Raw genomic sequence first — 18,833 nt, forward strand, 5'->3', positions numbered from 1 at the left:
CTATCATACATTCAAGAAACACTCCTCATGACCAAAAGTAGACACCATCTTAGAGTAAAAGGACAGAAGAAATTGATTCTAAATAATAAAACTAAGAAACAAGTAGGCCCAGGCATTTTGATAACCTGAAAAGTATACTCTAAACCCAAAATAGGAGAAATAAAAAGACCACTGTATTAGGTACTTTTCTATTGCTGTGAAGAAACAACATCATAAAGAAGTAGCTAAGACAGTCACTTCGTAGTTGTCAATGTAATAATTCATCAAGAGGACTTACAACTCTAAACGTACATACTAAGTATAGGCACATTCAGTTTGACCAAATGAATACTACTATATAGAAACCTACAGAATAATCCCAGTGCAGTGACAGTGGGTGATTACATAGTCTACTCTGAAAAGAATCAGAAAAACACTGGAGCTAAAAGACACAATAAACTGAATTGAATTAACACACATCTACGGAACATTCTACCCAAACACTATGACTACATTCCATTTTCAGCTGATCACCAAATTTTCTCCAAAATTAATGGCACATTAGGATACAAAGTGAGTCTTAACAAATATAGGAGAATAAAAGTAAAATACTGTATTCTGTCTGACCACTAAAATAAAGGTAGATAGCAATAATAATAGAAACTGTAAAAAGTATACAAACTCACATAGATTAAACTACACTTTACTGAACAGTGTGTGGATCACAGAAGAAATCAGGTAGGAAATTACAAACCTCACAGAGTTAAATGACAATGGAAACACAACTTACCACAAACTCTGTGGGACCTAATGAAGGCAATCCTAAGAGGAAAGTTTATTTGACTAAAGGCCTACATCAAAAAACTTTAAAGGTCACAGATAAATAAAACAATGATAAAGCCTAAGGCTTAGAGCCTTAGATAAACAAGACCAAACACAACCTAAAAACAGTGGATGAGAAGAAATAAGCAAAATTAGCACAGAAATTAATGAAACAGAAACAAACCAACAAAACAATGCAAACAAGTAATGAAATAATGTGCCTGTCTTTGAAAACACAAACAAGATTACCAAATGTTTAGTTAATCAACTGAAAGTAAGAATGAGAAGGCCCAGATCAATAAAATTAGAGATGAAAGGGAGATATTACAACAGACACCATGACATTTTAAAAAAATCATGACTATGTACCTTAAAAATGTATATATACGCCATTAAACTGAAAAATTTAAAAGAAATGGTTGAACTTTTTTAGATATACATGATATACCAAAATTAAATCAAGATGAAATAATTTAAACAGATCTACAACCAGCAATGAGATTGAGGCAGTAGCAAAAATCTCATGACTAAAAATATGCCCAAGACCAAATAGAGTCATCGAAGAATTCTACCAGTCCTTTGAAGAATAATGAACACCAAATTAATCTGTAAAATAAAAAAAACAGGGAAACCTTTCATATTTTTCTTTTCTGGAGCCAATATTACCCTAAGATATTACAAAATAGGGAAAATTACAGAATAATCATTCTGATGAAAAAAGGTACAAAAATTCTTTTTTAAAAAAGATTTATTTATTCATTTATTATATATAAGTACACTGTAGCTGTCTTCAGATACACCGGAAGAGGGCATCAGATCTCTTTACAGATGGTTGTGAGCCACCATGTGGTTGCTGGGAATTGAACTCAGGACCTCTGGAAGAGCAGTCGGGTGCTCTTAACCACTGAGCCATCTCTCCAGTCCCACAAAAATTCTTAATAAAACACTTAACAATCACATTACATAGCTCATTCACCATGTTCAAATTTACTTTATCAACTTGATGGTACAAAACTTATAAATCAATAAATGTTACGGTCATCTCAATAGACAGAGAAAAAGTCTTTGACAAAATCAAACGTTCTTCCATGATAAAAGTCATAGTCTAGGAGAAAAGGGAATATACCTCAATATAACAAAAGCTATTTATGACAAAACTATAACCAACATAGTAATAAATGGAGAAAACCTTCAAAGGATTTCCACGGAAATAAGGAAAAGACAACTGTAACCACTCTCTGTACTTCTTTTTTATACAGTGATTGAAATCTGTTTCGCAATAGCTCTTTTGGGGCAGCAGTTCAGTCCTGTAGCAAACACCAAATATGACTCAGCAGCTGCAAACCAGTTCTCTAGGCAGACAGATACCACACCTGAACCAGCAGCTTCAGTCTAGTCCTGTAGGCATACAGACATACATGAACTAGAAGCTGTAGTTCAATTCTGAAGAAACCTTACTGAAATGGAAAGCCGCCACTACAGGAACCTCATTAGCAGTTCTTTGGTGTTTCTCTCTTATGGCAGAGTTACCACAAGTTGACTTTTACAATGCAATGCTAAACATGTCTACTTCCCCTATATTTTAATAACTTGTCTCTTTCACTACCTCTGGTGGGTGGTGGGCAAGAGGAGCAGTTGGACATTTATTAAAAGTAGGTTGCAAAAATTGTATGCCTTCAACTGAGAAAAAAAATTAGGGAAACAATCCCATTTATAACACACACACACACACACACACACACATACACATGCATATGGGAATAAATATAACTAGGAAATGAAGAAAATCAAATACCTCTAGATTGAGATTTTTGAGACATCAAAAAAAAGAAACCAAGGAAGATGAAAGGTATTTCATGGATTGGAAGATAGAGTACTGTGAAACAAGCATCCTACCAAAAGCAATCTATATAGATTAAATGCAATCCCAATCAGAATTTCAATTCCATCCTTCACAGACATAGAAAACACAATCCAAAATTTTATATGAAAGCACAAAGACCAAGGAGAGTCAAAGAAATCCTTAACAAAAAGAAGGTAGACGATATTACCAACCTGATTTTAGATTGTACTACAGAGCCATCATAAGAAAAACAGCATGGCACTAGTGCAAAACCAGACACAGATAAATGGAATAGAATTGACTACTCAGATATAAGTCCATGCAACTACAGTTACCTCATTTTGATGCTAGAAATTTGCATTGGAGAAAAAACACCATCTTCAACAAATGATACTGGAAATTCTGGATTTCAAAATGCAGAAAAATGAAACTAGATCTTACGCCTCACCCTGTACAGAACCCAACTCCAAATGGATTAAAGACCCTAACATAGAAGGAAAACGTGGGAGAGTATATTTCAACTTATAGGCATGGGTAAATGCTTTCTAAATCAGGCTCTGATAGAAAAGCACATAAAACAAGACCAGCAACTGACAAACAGGGTCTCGTGAAACTTGAAGTCTTCTGGATTGCAAAGGAAACTGTCAATTGAGTGAAGAGGCGGCCCCAGAATGACGAAACACCTTTGCCAGAGTTTATCTAACAGGGGATTTGAGTTCAGATTATACAAAGAACTAAAGCAACTAAACATTAAGAAAACAAATACCATAATTTTTTTCCTTTGAATTGTTTATTTTTTTATTTTTTTATTTATTTATTTATTTTATTTTTTTTTAACTTGAGTATTTCTTATATACATTTCGAGTGTTATTCCCTTTCCCGGTTTCCGGGCCAACATCCCCCTAACCCCTACCCCTCCCCTTCTTTATGGTTGTTCCCCTCCCCATCCTCCCCCCATTGCCGCCCTCCCCCCAACAGTCTAGTTCACTGGGGGTTCAGTCTTAGCAGGACCCAGGGCTTCCCCTTCCACTGGTGCTCTTACTAGGATATTCATTGCTACCTATGAGGTCAGAGTCCAGGGTCAGTCCATGTATAGTCTTTAGGTAGTGGCTTAGTCCCTGGAAGCTCTGGTTGCTTGGCATTGTTGTTCATATGGGGTCTCGAGCCCCTTCAAGTTCTTCCAGTTCTTTCTCTGATTCCTTCAACGGGGGTCCTGTTCTCAGTTCAGTGGTTTGCTGCTGGCATTCACCTCTGTTAAATACCATAATTTAAAAATGGACTATAGAACTAAAAGGAAAACTTTCAAAAGAAGAAATAAATATAACCAGGGAACAATTTTTTTAAATGCTTAACATCTATGTTGGTTAATTATTTGTCAAGTTGATGCAATATAGAGTCATCTGAGAAGAATGAACCTCAGTTGAGAAAATTTCTTCATCAGTTTGGCCTGTAGGCAGATCTGCAGGGGCATTTTCTTGGTTGATGATGGATGTGGAAGGATCCAATACACTGTATGTGGGACCATCCCTGGGGAGATTGTCCTGGAGTGTATAAGAAAGTAACTGAGAAAGCCGGGAGAAACTTTCCTCCATGGTCTCTGCTTCAGTTGCTATCTCCAGGTTCCTGTTTTGAGTTACTGTCACGGTTTCCCTCAATGGAATGTGACCCTGCATGTGTAACAAAAAGTAGACCCTGTTTGTCCGAAGTTTGTTTTGATCCGTGTTTTTAATAACAGCAATGGAAAGAAAACTAAGGCAATATCCTTGGCCATCAGGGAAATTAAAATTAAAATTACTTTAAGAATCTACCTCACACCAGTCAGAATGGACAAGATCAAGAATACACGTCATGGTAAATGCTAGGTTGAATGTGGCAAACTTGAGCACTGCTTGCTGTATGGAAAACCAGTAGAGCCATTTTGGGAATCAATCTGGAGGATTCTTAACAAAATAGAAATGGAACTCCTATGTGATCCAACTACACCACTCAAGGGCATGTACCCAACAGACTTTCTATACTACAAAGGGACACTTGCACATCCATGTTCATATCTGCTCTACTCACAATATCTAGAAAACAGGATCAACCTAAATATCCATCAGTAGATAAATGAATAAGAAAAATGTTGTACACATGCACAAAGGAGCATTACTCAGGAATAAAAAAATCGTAACAATGAAGTTTGCAGGCAAATGGATGAAACTGGTAAAAAGATTATGCCAAGTGAAGTAACCCTCAGATCCAGAAAGACAAACCACACATACCACACGCTCTTTCATAAGCAGGCCCAACTTCAAATCTTTTGTTCTGTGTTTAACTTAAAGCATAAGTGGAAGCCAGGGAAATAGAAAGTATACTTTTCAGAGAAAGGCAAGCAATGGGAGGGGGTCGTGTGGGTAAAATAAAAGTTGAGAGCAGAGTACTAGGCTAGAAAGGCTTAAGCAGGGAGGAGTGTACAAGTTGGGGGTGGAGGGCAGAGCCAAGGAGAAGTTGTGAAAAGCTCTACGGATGCATTTGTTTCACATTCCAATTAAAGTAATAATTGGGTGGACAATAAAATAAAATAAGAGGAGGAGTTTCTGGGGTTAAAAGGATTAAGCAGGGATAGGGAGAGGAATATATGAGAAAGGAGGAGTTGGTGGCTTGACCAAAAGTAAGTATCTAGGAAAACGTCCTACGATACCCATTAGTTATTTAGCTAATTTCCAAGTGCAATGCATTAAAAAAAGTTAAAGTAGCATTACCCTTCATGGTGGATAGTGTCCCTCTTAGAAGACATGGGTCATTAAGTGAAAGTTGCACACAAAGCATGAGCTATCTCCTTATAAATTACAAGTCAAGGAGGCTCTGGAGGTCTCCAAAATTATACTGGCTACTGCCATTGCCCTTGATTATCCACCATAGCTGCATGGTAAAACATTTAGAAATTAATCTCAAATCCACTAAGAATCTTCCTCCTTGCTGGCTAGTTTTCATAGTTTTGGAAAGTGGTATGTAGATTGCTAGTGGAGAAAAGGCATTAGCACTAGACTCTGTGTCCTAAAATAGTGACAGACTATTCAGATATGTCCACTGATGCAATAGTGGCATGGTCTATAATGGCATCGCTGTTCTGGGGTATGGGGTAGCTAACTACTTTCTGATTGGATTTGAGGCCAGCTCCACAGTGGGGAATTTCATACTTTGTAATCTTAGTTACATGGACAAGAGCCCCATGGTAGAAATTTGCCAAATACTCATTTTGTTAAAATCTCTACTAAATATTTGTATTTATACTCAGAGATCTAGCTGCTTCTAATCATGGCCCAGAGAAGCTTCTCCTTCTCCTTTTTCTCCTTCTCCTTCTCCTTTTTCTTGGTTAAAGTGGGAAGAAGTCAATGTAGAGATGCCTAACTGGCCAAAGTGCTAAGAATCAGAGGCCAAGTACTCTTATTACCCACCCATAACCTAGGTTTGGGGAACACTCTGAAACAGAAGATGGGAAACATACAAATTCGAAGATGTGGGGGAGGAGTACTGTAGGATTCTGTCTCCTCGACCTGACATGGGTATTGTACTCAAGCAGCAGGGATTGCCTGCAAATGATCTGGACAAGATTAAGCAGACAAAATCCCAACCTAGATGGGGTAGATGATTTCCAAGTCCTACCCATTACTGAGGGGCTACTGGCAGTGGATAGATGTTGCGGGAGGCAAAATCATTCTTTTTGATGATGTGGACATGTGTAGACCTCCTAGATTCTAGTGACTGGCTCCATACTCATGTACTTATGGCTAACATTAACTGGACTTAGTGTACTATTCAAAAACAGGCCAGGAAGCAAAAAGATAGAAATATGATGTTGGGAGGGGGACATGCTAAAGTATATCTGGGAAGTTGAGAGGAAACTGGGAAAGAGTAGATATGATCACATTTCATTGTATAACTACACAAAACAATAAAGAATAAGGAACATTTAAAATGTAAAGTAGAATGCCATATGACACATCTCTACACATGAATGATGTCTAAAAGAACACTGCTACATTATTCAGAATAGCGAAGATATGGAATCAGTCTAGTTGTCCATCACTACATGAATGGACAAAACAAGTGGTAGGTATCCACAGTGGGATTTTATTTAATCTTTAAAATGAATGGAATCAAAAGATATATAGAAAGTATATTAAATAAGACACAATGATGTTAAGAGAAATAAATTATACTCTAAAAGACACATGTGTTTTCTCTCATACAGATATCTTAGATTTAATTGTTTATACTTATGATATATAATTAGAAGGGGATGTTTTCAAGAGCAAACAATACAAAGGAGCTAAGAGGGAAGACCTTGTGACTCTGATGAACATTAGAATGTATTCTACTTTGCTTCTCTGTTGCTGTGATCAAACAAAGACCAAAACCAACTTGGGGAGGAAAGGATTTATTGTATCTTATAGGTTAAAGTCAATTATCAAGGTAAGTTAGGGCAGGGACTCACAACAAAACCCTGAATGCAAAACCTGAGCAGAAGCCATGGAGGGATGCCTCTTGTTAGCTTACTTCATACAGTTTATTCCTTCTTCTTCTCCTTCTCCTTCTTTTCCTCTCCTTTCCCTTCTCCCCCTTTTCCTTCTCCTTCTGCTCCTCTTCTCCTTCTTTTCTTCTCCTCCGACTCTTTCTCCTCCTCCTCCTCCTCCTCCTCTTTTCCTTCTTTTCCTTCTCCTTCTTCTTCTCCTTCCTTTCCTTCTCTTCCTCTCCCTCCTCCTCCTCCTCCTCCTTCTTCTCCTTCTCTTCTACAAGGTCAATGAAGCCCTGGCTATCTGGAAACTTGTTATGTATACCAGGCTGGTCTTGAACTCTGAGATCTGACTGCCTCAGCCTCCCAAGTGTCTGAGTGTAAAGGAATGTGCCAACCTTCCCAGTTCAGCCTGTTTTCTTATACCTCCCAGAACCACCATCTCAAAGGGCAGCACTGCCCAAAGAGGTCTGGGCCTTCCCCCATGGATCACCCTAATCAATACACCACAGACTTGCCTACAAGCCAATCTGACGGAGGCAACTCCTCAGTTGAGGTTCTGTCTTCTTGGGTCACTCCAGTTTGTATCATGTTGACAAAAACTAACAAGCACAGGATGAGAAAGGGAATTAATGGGAGAAGGAGGTAGGATAGAACAAATAAAGTGGAGGAGAAAATGAGTGAATTACAGTGTTACATACACGTGAAAATGTCTTACTGAAACTCATTAGACTGAATATCAACTACAAACTAATAATGATAATAAAATTGAGATACATACTAAAAAGAAAAAACCTACAGTATCGAAATCCATGGGCAACATTGGAAAGTGGCTTGCATGCTTGCAGGAAGTGCAGAGTAATAAAGGATGAGAGGAGACCTTAAGGTTAGTCCTCAGCTGGTCCTAGGCATATAGTGAACCCATAGTAAATTAAAACTACATCAAATTTAGTAATAAAAGCTATCAGGCCTCAAGGAGGAAGAGAATCTGATTTCTACCATCACTGGTTTTTTAGGCTCAAAAGTCCAGTTTTCAGCCATAAATCAAAAAATATATGAACAAACAAAACAAAAAAACCAAAACATGCGCACAAAAAATTTAAAAATTGACCATGAAGAAGACTTAAGAATTCAGCATCTAGCTAGAGATGCTTAAAATGTCTTTAAGAGCTCAGAGATGTGGAAGAAGTCAAGAAAAATAGAAATCAGTAAACAGAGCACATTAAGATAAAAATCTAAAAGTTAAGTATGGCTGAAATGAAAAATCCATTATAGAGTTTCAGGAGAAGATTTGGTCAGATGGAAGACTTCATCAGTGTATTGGAAGGTAGAACAAAGCCAGGAAACAGACCCAGTGGTGGAAGGAATTAAGAAAATGAGAAAGAAATCCCAACATTCACTATGAGAAATCAACTAAAGCCTGAAAGGCAGAAAAAAGGCAGGCAAAAATCTATGAGGCACATGACAGCAAAATGAGAGAAGTCTCTCCCCTCATTGGTTAACTACTTTAAATGCACATGATCCTTTCACAAGACAGACTGTATGCTATGCTCCAAATTGAATGTTAACATTTTTTTCAGCAATAAGATCTTTATATTTATTCAGTTCATGCTTACTGCAGACTCCTTCTTCAGGCTATCAAGAGGTGGGGTTTTGGATGTGCATCACTCTTTAATAGAGTTTTGAAAATAGATAGAACACAAAGTATTTTCTCTAACTATGACAGAACAATATTAGAAACTACTTATGGAAGAAACAGCAGAAACATTAAACAATATGTGGCAATTAAACTATACACTCTTAAATGACCAAGGACTAAAGGAAGAACCACAAGAAAAAAAAACACTTAGAAATTAACGAACATGGATGGCCACATCACTCTGAAGGTGTGCAATCTTGCCTGGATTTTGCAAGCTAAGTAGGGTCAGTCCTGGTTAGTATGCTGCTATGGATATACTGCCTGTGAATGTGTGCTATTAACAGATAAAGAAGACCTCAAATCAATGATCTAATTTACCAACTTTAGGAACTAGGAAAATAACAGACTCAAAGCTATCAGAAGGAAGGAAATAATAAAGATTAGAGCAAAGAGAAAACAGAGAACTAAAAGAACAACAGAAAAAAAATCGTCAAAGCTGAAGGTGATTATTTGAGAAGATCAAGAAGCCTGGTAAGCATTTAGCTCCATGGAGTAAGAGAAGACTCAAATTACACTAGTTAGAAACCGAGGACACTGCTGGTCATTCCATGGGGGAAACAAAGGGCTACCCATAAACCAGATAACCCACATCAAAAGGAAAAATTCTTAGAAATAGAAGACCTACCAAATCGTGGGGAAATATAAAGAACAGAATCTAAAACTGAACAGATCTTTTTACTAGATAGGAGATTGAATGAGTACTACAACCCCCCCCCAAAGAAACTAGATCAAAAGGCTGTCTTTGTGGATGACACAAAACTGTGAAGGAAGAACTTATACAAGTCCTTCCTAAACTTTATAAGACAAACAAAACTGAAAAGGAGCAGTATGTCTAGATATGCCCTATGAGGCCGTTACCTTGACATCAAAGCCAGAGAAAGATGCCCCAAGATAAAAGTATAGTTCAATATTCCTTTAAGACTTGAATTCAGAAATTCCTAGGAAAATACTAGCTAAGTGAGGTCAGCAACATATTAAATGTCTACAGACTATGGCCGAGTGGGGTTAATTTCTAGAATGCAAAGGTGTGTTAATATATGAATCATCACATTGGCAGAGGGAAGGAAAATACACCATGGTCATCTCAGTTGATGGAGAAAGGCATTTGAATCCTTTAAACTTGGCACCATGTCATGATACCACTCAGCTGTGAGGATACAGGGAATGCATGTTCCCATAATGGATGCTATGCATGAAAACTTTATGGGCAACATAATGTCTAGTGGCCAATGCCTTACAACTTAAGGGAAAAACACATATCCCGAGTAAGGAGGGAGAAGTAAGCTTATACCTGTTTGTAGATGACATGATTTTCTAGACACTCTTAAGGGATCTATGAAAAATAAAAACAACACATTTATTAGAACTAGTAGATTAGTTCAAAGGAGTTTGGCAAAGAGTCATTAGGTGTACTATTCCATTGTGTAAATGTATCACATATTCTTTATCCATTCTTCAGTTGAGGGACATCTGGATTGTTTCCAGTTTCTGACAATTACAAATAACGCTGTTTTGAAGATAGCTGAGCAGGTGTCCTTCTGGTACGGTGGAGCATGTTTTGTACATACGCTCAGGAGTGGCTTACCTGGGTCTTGAGGTGGAGCTACTTCCAGTTTTATGAGAAACAGCCAGATTGACTTCCAAAGTGGTTGTCCAAGTTTGCATTCTTGCCAGCAATAGCGGAGTCTTCTCCTTGCTCCACATCCTTGCCAGCATGTGCTATCGCTTGAGTATTTAATCACAGCCATTCTGGTAGACGTGAGATGGAATACCAGAGTAGTGTTGGTTTGCATCTCCCTTTTTACTAAGGACATCGAGCATTTCTTTAATTGCTTCTCACCCATTAGAAACTCCTTTGTTGAGAATTCTCTGTATCCCATTTTTAAATTGGGTTATTTGGTTTGTTGGTGTTTAATTTCTTGACGCTTTTATGTATTTTATATATTTTAGATATCAAGCCTCTGTTGGATGTAGGGTTGGTGAAGAGCTTTTCCAATTCTGTAAGCTGCCATTTTGTAAGTAAAATATTTAATAATAACTCAACCACAAGGACTAATAATGAAGGACTAATAATGAAAATTACTGAAACCAATAAATGAAGATTGAAAATTGAAGTGTATCCATATTCCTGGATTAGAAAACTTAATATTGTTAGAATGTCCACACTAACCAATGTTTATTAACAGTCTCTACAACTCTTATCAAAATCCCCTTGAAATTTCCCTTAAGAATAGAAAAGCAACCTTAAAACATTTATGGACCCTTGAAATGTTGACCATTACTGAATGCTCAACATGATCTCAAAAAAGAACAAATCTGGAGGAAGTCCATCTTCTGATGTCAAAACTTATGACCAATGTAAAGTAACCAATATAGGCATAAAATTATCACTATAACATAGACCAAATAGATTCAGAGTATTCAGAAATAACCTGTGCAGGAACTAGAGAGACTGCTCAGTTTGTAATCATTTGCCTTGGAAGCATAAAGAACTGAGTTCAGTTACCCCAAACTCTCTGAACAAAGATGAGAAGTAATGGCCATGTTTGCAATCCTAGTACTGAGAGGGTAGAGACAGGAATATCTCCCAGGTTCACTAGCTAGTCAGCTAGCTACTTGGTAATCTCAAGGCCAGTGAGAGACACTGTCTAAAAAAATAGAAAGAGGTGGATTGTACCTGTGTAAGTACACATAAGGTTATCCTCTGGCCTTAATATGTTTACACACACACACACACACACACACACACACACACACACACAAAAGACCTTTTATAAATGATTTTGACAAATGCACTAAGACTGTCCTTTAAAAAAAGATAGAGAAAAACTGGTTGTCCATATGAAATTTGATATTTTTCTGTACAAAAACTGAACTGAAAATGGATCGAATTTCTAAATATAGAATCAATGCAACTCTGAGAAGAAAACTAAAGCTTCATGTGGTTGAATTTGGTTTCTAGGTACAAAATATACAGTCAATGGTATAGAAGTTTGAGAAACTGGACTACATTAAAAATTTTGTGCATCAAAGGTATTATCCACCGAATAAGAAGTACCACCCACAGCATGTGAGAAAATATTTATATGTTTTACATCATATATTTGGAAAGGGTATTCTGAAAAGAGTATTCCCAAAATGCCACAGCAACAACAGAAGTCCTTATTCAAAACTTGTGAAATTGGGGTTGGCAAGATAGCTCAACAGGTAGAGACACATGCTTCCAAGCCAGTTGTTCAATCTCCAAGCCTAACATGGTCAAAGGAGAGAACCAACTCTCATAAGTCGTTCTATGACCTTCATGTATACCCCATAACTGCGGCACGCACTCTAGCACAGTGGCAAACTAAGTAAACATAAAAGTGGGCAAAGAACTGAACTGGACACTTCACCTCTAAGAAGAGATGCAGATGGCCCAAATGCACATGGAGTGATGTCCAATGTTATGAAACATCAGGACAACACAAATCTAAATCACTGTGCTATCTCTCCTCAGTAAGCATTAGAATAGTCAGTGCAGAAGACCTATATCAACAAGAAATGAGTACATAATATGTAGCAATTAACAAAGCAGGCAAAAGTGTTGAACTTTGTATCATGAAAGACACCATCAAATAATCTGTGCATGTCTGCTTAAGTCATTATCACCACTAGCATTCATCTTCAGGCTGACCGGACTAGAACATCTTCTGCAAAAGCACTGTGGTAGAAGCACAAAGCACATAAGCACTTCTGACAATCTTCCAACAGCAGCTATTAAAACAGGCATATATCCCTACTTAAGGCCCAGCTTTATCCAACACAAGTGTGCCGTCCATATTTGTGTGTCAGATCAAAAACATTGCATGAAAGGTATGCTGAGATAAATCCAAGGATAAATTGCACACAGTAAAAATTGAATATATTTATGCAGCACATTTTATAGAAGCGTTGTTCGCAAGAGTGAAAATCTAAAGACACTGAAACCTTCAGAAGCAAGGAGATGGATAAACTCTGACATAGACACACAGTAGAAAACCTCAGGGACTAAAGATAAATAGACTACTATTTCCAGTATAAGAACATTAAGTGCTAAAGAAGCTTACAAGAACACATGTGGTGTTAGCATAAGCTCACCAATAAACAGTTTGGAGAGTCATAGTTACATAATAAAACTGTAAGGTTAAGGAGAAGGATGGACCTAAATTCAGAAGAGTAACTTTAAAATACAGTCTGTCTTCCCATGCTAGCGATTAGAGCTAGGGTACAGCATAACAAAGGGAGTGTTCTGTAACAGACTTCTATCCTGAGCTCACAAGCAGTTCTGTACCATGAGAAGATCCATACATCAATTGTTTTTCTGTTCACTATTCCAACATAACTGTCGCAGACAGTGACCAACACCTGGTAAATCTCCAAAATATTTGAGCAAATTAAGCGAAAGGAGAAGGGGGTTGACATAGATAGTTGCAGTAGGATTGCTGTTGTTCAGTTACCAGTCATGATTGCACACATGGTGTGTGTAATGCCTTCCTTTACACTGTGTATATGAAATATTATAGTCTAATGGATTACAGTGTATATGAAATATTATAGTCTAATGGATTACAGAATATAGGACATTTAAAGGTTTAAAGCTCACCTTTGAACTTTCACAGTGAAAAACATAGTGAATCTCTGAGTTCAAAGACAGCCTGGACAACAAACTGAGATCCAGGACAACCAGGACAATTATACAGAGAAAGCTTGTCTTGAAAACAAAACAAAACAAACAAACAAACAAACAAACAAACAAAGAGAGAAGATATAGTCAGACCAGATAACCAACAGCAACATCCAGCAATATGACTGACTCTCAACAAGAAGTTACATGAGAATGTCTCCACTATATCACACCAGCACAATGCTATTTTATAACATCATGAAACAACCATAGTATGAATAAAATTTTAGAAACAAAAAGATAATTAACACATACAAAAAGGAAGAGAATGCTGGTTATAGTAGGAATGTACTTTGTGCATAAAAAAACAAAAGAAAACAAAAAAACAAAAACCAGATCAGATAGATTATATGCATGGCTAGCTCTTCAGAAGACGTTGTCTGTTTTATGTTTGGTTTGGCTTTGTGGCGCCGGGAATTTGCCCAGCACACTGAGTATTCAAGTGTTCTCTACCACTGAGCTGCATCCCAGCCATTGCTGTGAGATCCTAGCTTTCATTTAGCACAGACGATTTGAGGATACCGACTATAGTAAAAATGATTCAAAATAGCCCACTCAAAAAGCAACCCCAACCCTACTTGGGAACAAAGACTATCCATCTAATTAATTCTACTTATCTGGGATTCTACTAAAAGGAAATGAACATATTTTTCATTAAACATGTATTACCATTCTAAAAGTATTACAGTGAATGTCTGTGCCCCGCTTCCTGTCAGCCTTTCAGACATGGAGGCTGTGTCTAGTGTGGAAACGCCTTCCCTGGTCTACAACAGAGACTAAGAGCCTGTTCTTGCTCTTGAGAAATGGATGTCTGTATCGGATAATCCTAAAGAAGAAAGCCGTCCTGGGGTAGGAGACAGGAAACTAGCAAGAGCAAGCCATCATCAGGATGCAAAACCTAGTTATGAACTTGAAAAGGGAGGGTATTTTACACATGTATACGAGTCGGAGAGTGGGCCGGTGGAATTGTTGAAATTAGTTTTACTTGACTGAAGAAGGGGAAAGGGACATGGGGGCTCAGACAATTAACGAGGCCCCTCCTGCAGGGCCAGTTAGCTGTACAATGGACTTGGGGCTTTATCTGAAGAGCTACAGGAAACCATTGAAGAGATTAAGCCAGAGAGTGATATGATTAGACTTTTCACTTAACAAGCGGCGGGGCTAAAGGCAGAAAGGATCAGGTAGCTCACGTAGAGACCCAGGCAATTGTTTAGGTGGGCCATGGTGCTGACTGGAAGTGCAGGCAGTTGGGGTGCGACGGCAGACAGATTGCAGAGCTGGCAATCAAGTAGAATTAGTAACACTTGAAGGTTAATTGGGTAGAAGGACTGAAGGAACACAAATGCAGCAGGATTTCCTGTGTAGGGGGTGGAGAGGGTGGTGTCAGACACCAAGACTTGGGTTGATGGGACAAAGTGCAGATGAATATTCTTTCCCCCCTCCCTTTTATTATTGGAATTATAATGTAATTACATCAATTACTCCTTTCCTCCATCAAGATCCTCCCATATATTCCTTTGTGCTCTCTTCCAAATTCATGGCCTCATTTTTCATTAATTGCTATATACATATACATATATGTATATACACATGCATGTGTATTCCTAAATACAACCTGCTCAGTCTGTATGATGTTCCTTGTGTGCATATTTTCAGAGATGAGCATTTGGTATTGGATTAACCAAATGTTTTCTCTTCCCAGGAGAAACCTATGTCTCTCACTCTCAGTGTTTCTTAGTTGACTACAGTTCTTTGTGTAGGATTGAGAACTCCTGGGCTTTCCCAGTCCAAATCCACGTGGGAATGTCTATTGGTGATGTCCTTGTTCAACTCATGTTTAGGCAGTCATGTTGGTGAGACTTCATGGGTGTAAATCCTGTCATTTCTGGGAGACACAGTCTCACTTCCAAGCCACGGATCCTCTGACTTTTACAATCTGTCCATCCCCTCTGCCAATGTTCCCTGAGCCTTAGGAGTGGAAGCTGTTTTTCAGATGTATCCAGATGTATATTCTTATTAGTGTAACCCATTTGCTTAGACAGTGGTTTGCAATCTTAGACTATTTTTTTTTTCAGCTAAGTCAAGGCTCTTGAGCTTGGAAAATGTCATAGGTCCCCTTCTTGTTTACAAATTGTTAAATGAGACAAAATACCCACTTCATGTGTGAGATGTATTTAAAGTTCCAAACCTACATCCCAACAATAAAAGATCCTTTCAGGGCTGAAGAGACAGACACCTGAGTTGGGAAAGTGCTTGCCAATCCCCAGAGCTCACATCAACAACCTAGGTAAGGTGGTGTGCATTTTTTATCTCATCCCTGGGGTATTTCCGGCCAGATAAGACAATGTCTATTGCACTCGTGTGTGCATGCATGTGTGTATGCGTGCATAAGCTCACGCACACATGGATACACATACATGCTGCTACCTAGCTTTATGTTATAAAAACCTTTCAGATTCCTTACCCATATGGCATAAAGTTTACAAGCAGCACTGCTAACATTACAAGCATTTTGCTATGGGGCCTCCTGATTAGAAAGTAAGTTCACAGTTCCCCAGCAATTTCAGTTGACTCTCCATATCAAATTCAATAAACTGACATGGGAACAGGATGAAGAACTTGTGGAGGAGGGACCAGGAAGGAGGGCAACATTTGGAATGTAAATAAATAAAATAATTAACAAAAAAAATCCTAAAAATCGAATTGTTACTGCACTATGTGCTGACTTCCCCCCATGCTGTCTTCATTCCACAAATAATAAGTTAAAGAAATTCTAGTGTTTGAATTGTATAAAGTGTTGTTCTGAAAGTGTACAGAAAGGTTTGTGTAGGTTATACAAACATCATCCCATTTTACCTAATGAACTCAAACACCCTAGGATTTCGGTATTCATACAGGTGAAACTAATTCCTGTAAAATATTGAGAGATGTCTATGGTTTCTTATTCTTAAAGCAAAGTAATTACTCGAGCATGGCTTCATAGGGCAGCAGCTGAATAATGCAATCTTTTGCATTTGATAAAATAGGAAAATGCATAATGCATATACTCTTTTCTTTCACACTGTGAGTCATAAGCGTGTGAAGGGAGTAACATTAATTTCCTGCAGACTGCCAAGAGACAATGTTCTGATTGTTGGGACAAAACAAAACACATAAAGAAAATACAACAACAACAAAACAAAAACAAGACAAAAAATAAACCAGAAAGAAAGAATGTATGAATCTACCCTTTATATGTTGTCTAAGACAACACTTCTTATGGCCACTTTATAGAATATCTCCCAGAAATGTAAAAATCAGAATGGCCGTCTGAATGATCTGTGCCAAGCTGCAAGGCATACTGACCCCTCACCTTCATATTAGGGTCTAGCATTGTTATTAATACTCGGTCTTGGGGAGAGGAGTGAAAGCCCATGTTGGTGGCACTTTACAGACTTGCAGGGGGAGGGGGCAGGCTACCGGAAGTGTTTTATTACTTCCTGAGTGTTTTATTACACAGCACATGCTAAGGAGCGTTAATAATATTTGCTGAGTCTCATGAGTGTGTTCGTGTGGATGGTAGTGTCACACAAAAGACAGCAGAATGCAGTTTCCTATTAGAAATATTAAAGTCAGATCTTGGCTTTGCTACTTCAGAATCAAAGTGACATTGAAAACTTTTCTAAACACTGAAAACCTCAACTCCTTTAAGCAGTGTAAATCTGTTATCATAAGCAGTCAGCAAGGAAATGTAGTATCAATAAAGGAGAGCAGGTACCGTCTTAAGTTTGATATTAGGTCTGAGTGCCCGATATTACCAAACATTGTAACTTCTTTCATTTATTGGTTCTTAACATATCTTATAAGAAATGGCATAATACCATGTATTTTACCAATTCTAACTGTATTTTTACTTAGTTTATCTATTTTTTGTGAAGCACATACACAAATACTATATTTATATAATTTCCACCCTTCCCTTTCTCCCCTCCATTCCTCCTGTGCTCCTCCAAGAACTTCTCATTAATTATTGTTGTTTTACACATACATGTGTGTGTGTGTTGGCTCTCATTAGAAAATAAATGGGTATCTAAGGAATTAAAATAAAATAACGTCAGGACATGAAAGAACAAACAAGAAAAAGAGCCAAAGAAAAAGTAGAAGAAATGTACAGACACAGAGACTCACACTTGCACATGCTCAGGAAATCCCGTATGAACCCCGAACTGGAAGCTGTAGTATATATATGCAAAGGACCCATCAGGTAGGAAGAACAAAACAATACAAAAATACCACTGACTTAAGATAAGGAGGAAAAGCACTTACAAAGATGCTGTTGAGTTACTTGGCCATCTACCGCTGGACACAGAAACTACTCTTAACAGTGGCGATTCCCTAGTGAGACTCTCTTGGAGAAAACTGAGTTTTCATTTGCAAGAAGCTATGAATGGATGTGGACCTGTGTCTCTCTAGGTCTCTAGGACCCTATGTGGTACAAACCCATGCAGGTCCTGTGCATGCTGCCTCAGTCTCTGTGAGTTCATATGTGCACCAGCACTGTTGTATCTAGAAGACCTTGATTCTTGGTGTCCTCCATTCCCTGAGTCTTCCTCAGAGTTCCTTGAACCCTAATGGGAGGGATTTGATGGAGACATCCTTTTGAGGGCTGCATATTCCAAGATCTCTCACTCTCTACCTATTGTCTAGCTGTGGGTTTCTGTATTTGTTCCCATCTGCTACCGGGGGAAGCTTCTCTGATGATGACTGAGCAGGACACAGATAATATGACTATAGCAGAATGCCATTAGGTCTCATATTATTGCTATGTTCCTTTAACAGAACAGAAATATTTGCTTTTCCCTTAGGTCCTTGGCCTTTCTAGTCTCAGACTCCAAGCAACACTGAGCATGAGTTTCATCTCATGGCCTGGGCAATAAATAACTCTAATCAGATATTGTTTAGTTACTCCCATAAACTCTGTCCCACTACTGCACCAGTATATCTTCCAAGTAGGACACCATTGAAGACTGAAGGATTTGTACCTGGCATAGTGTTTATATTTTCCCTTTAGTAGCACATAGAGTGCCTTCTAGTACCATGAATATTAGTCTGTAGTGGTGAAGGTTCTAGTTAGGCATTATTTAGACTTCTCTGCATTTAATGAGTTATGAGGGTGTATGCAATAGGACCTTACTGTCAGTTTATGGGGAGCCACCAAGAGTTTTGGCAATAGCTTGTGTTGTTTGGAGTTTCCCATAGGTGGCCTTTGGCTAACAATTCAATTAGATGTAACCAATTTCCAGTACTGGAA

At 38.1% G+C, this 18,833-nt stretch overlaps 1 long non-coding RNA gene across 44 annotated transcripts in view; it reads left to right on the forward strand.

The window, feature by feature from the left end:
* The window catches only part of LOC102555978 (uncharacterized), a 310,738-nt gene that overhangs the window by 91,059 nt on the left and 200,846 nt on the right, over positions 1-18,833 (forward strand). For 20 of the 44 annotated variants that reach the window (XR_015686868.1, XR_015686869.1, XR_015686862.1 and 17 more), the window contains exon 2: positions 10,792-10,856. The exons of the other annotated variants lie outside the window; for them this stretch is intronic. This is a non-coding gene — a long non-coding RNA (uncharacterized LOC102555978). The remainder of the gene's footprint in view (positions 1-10,791; positions 10,857-18,833) is intronic. 44 annotated transcript variants of the gene reach the window in all.

This window comes from Rattus norvegicus, chromosome 4 (assembly GCF_021556685.1).
Source record: "Rattus norvegicus strain SHRSP/BbbUtx chromosome 4, alternate assembly SHRSP_T2T, whole genome shotgun sequence".
Classification (NCBI taxonomy): Eukaryota; Metazoa; Chordata; class Mammalia; order Rodentia; family Muridae; genus Rattus; species Rattus norvegicus.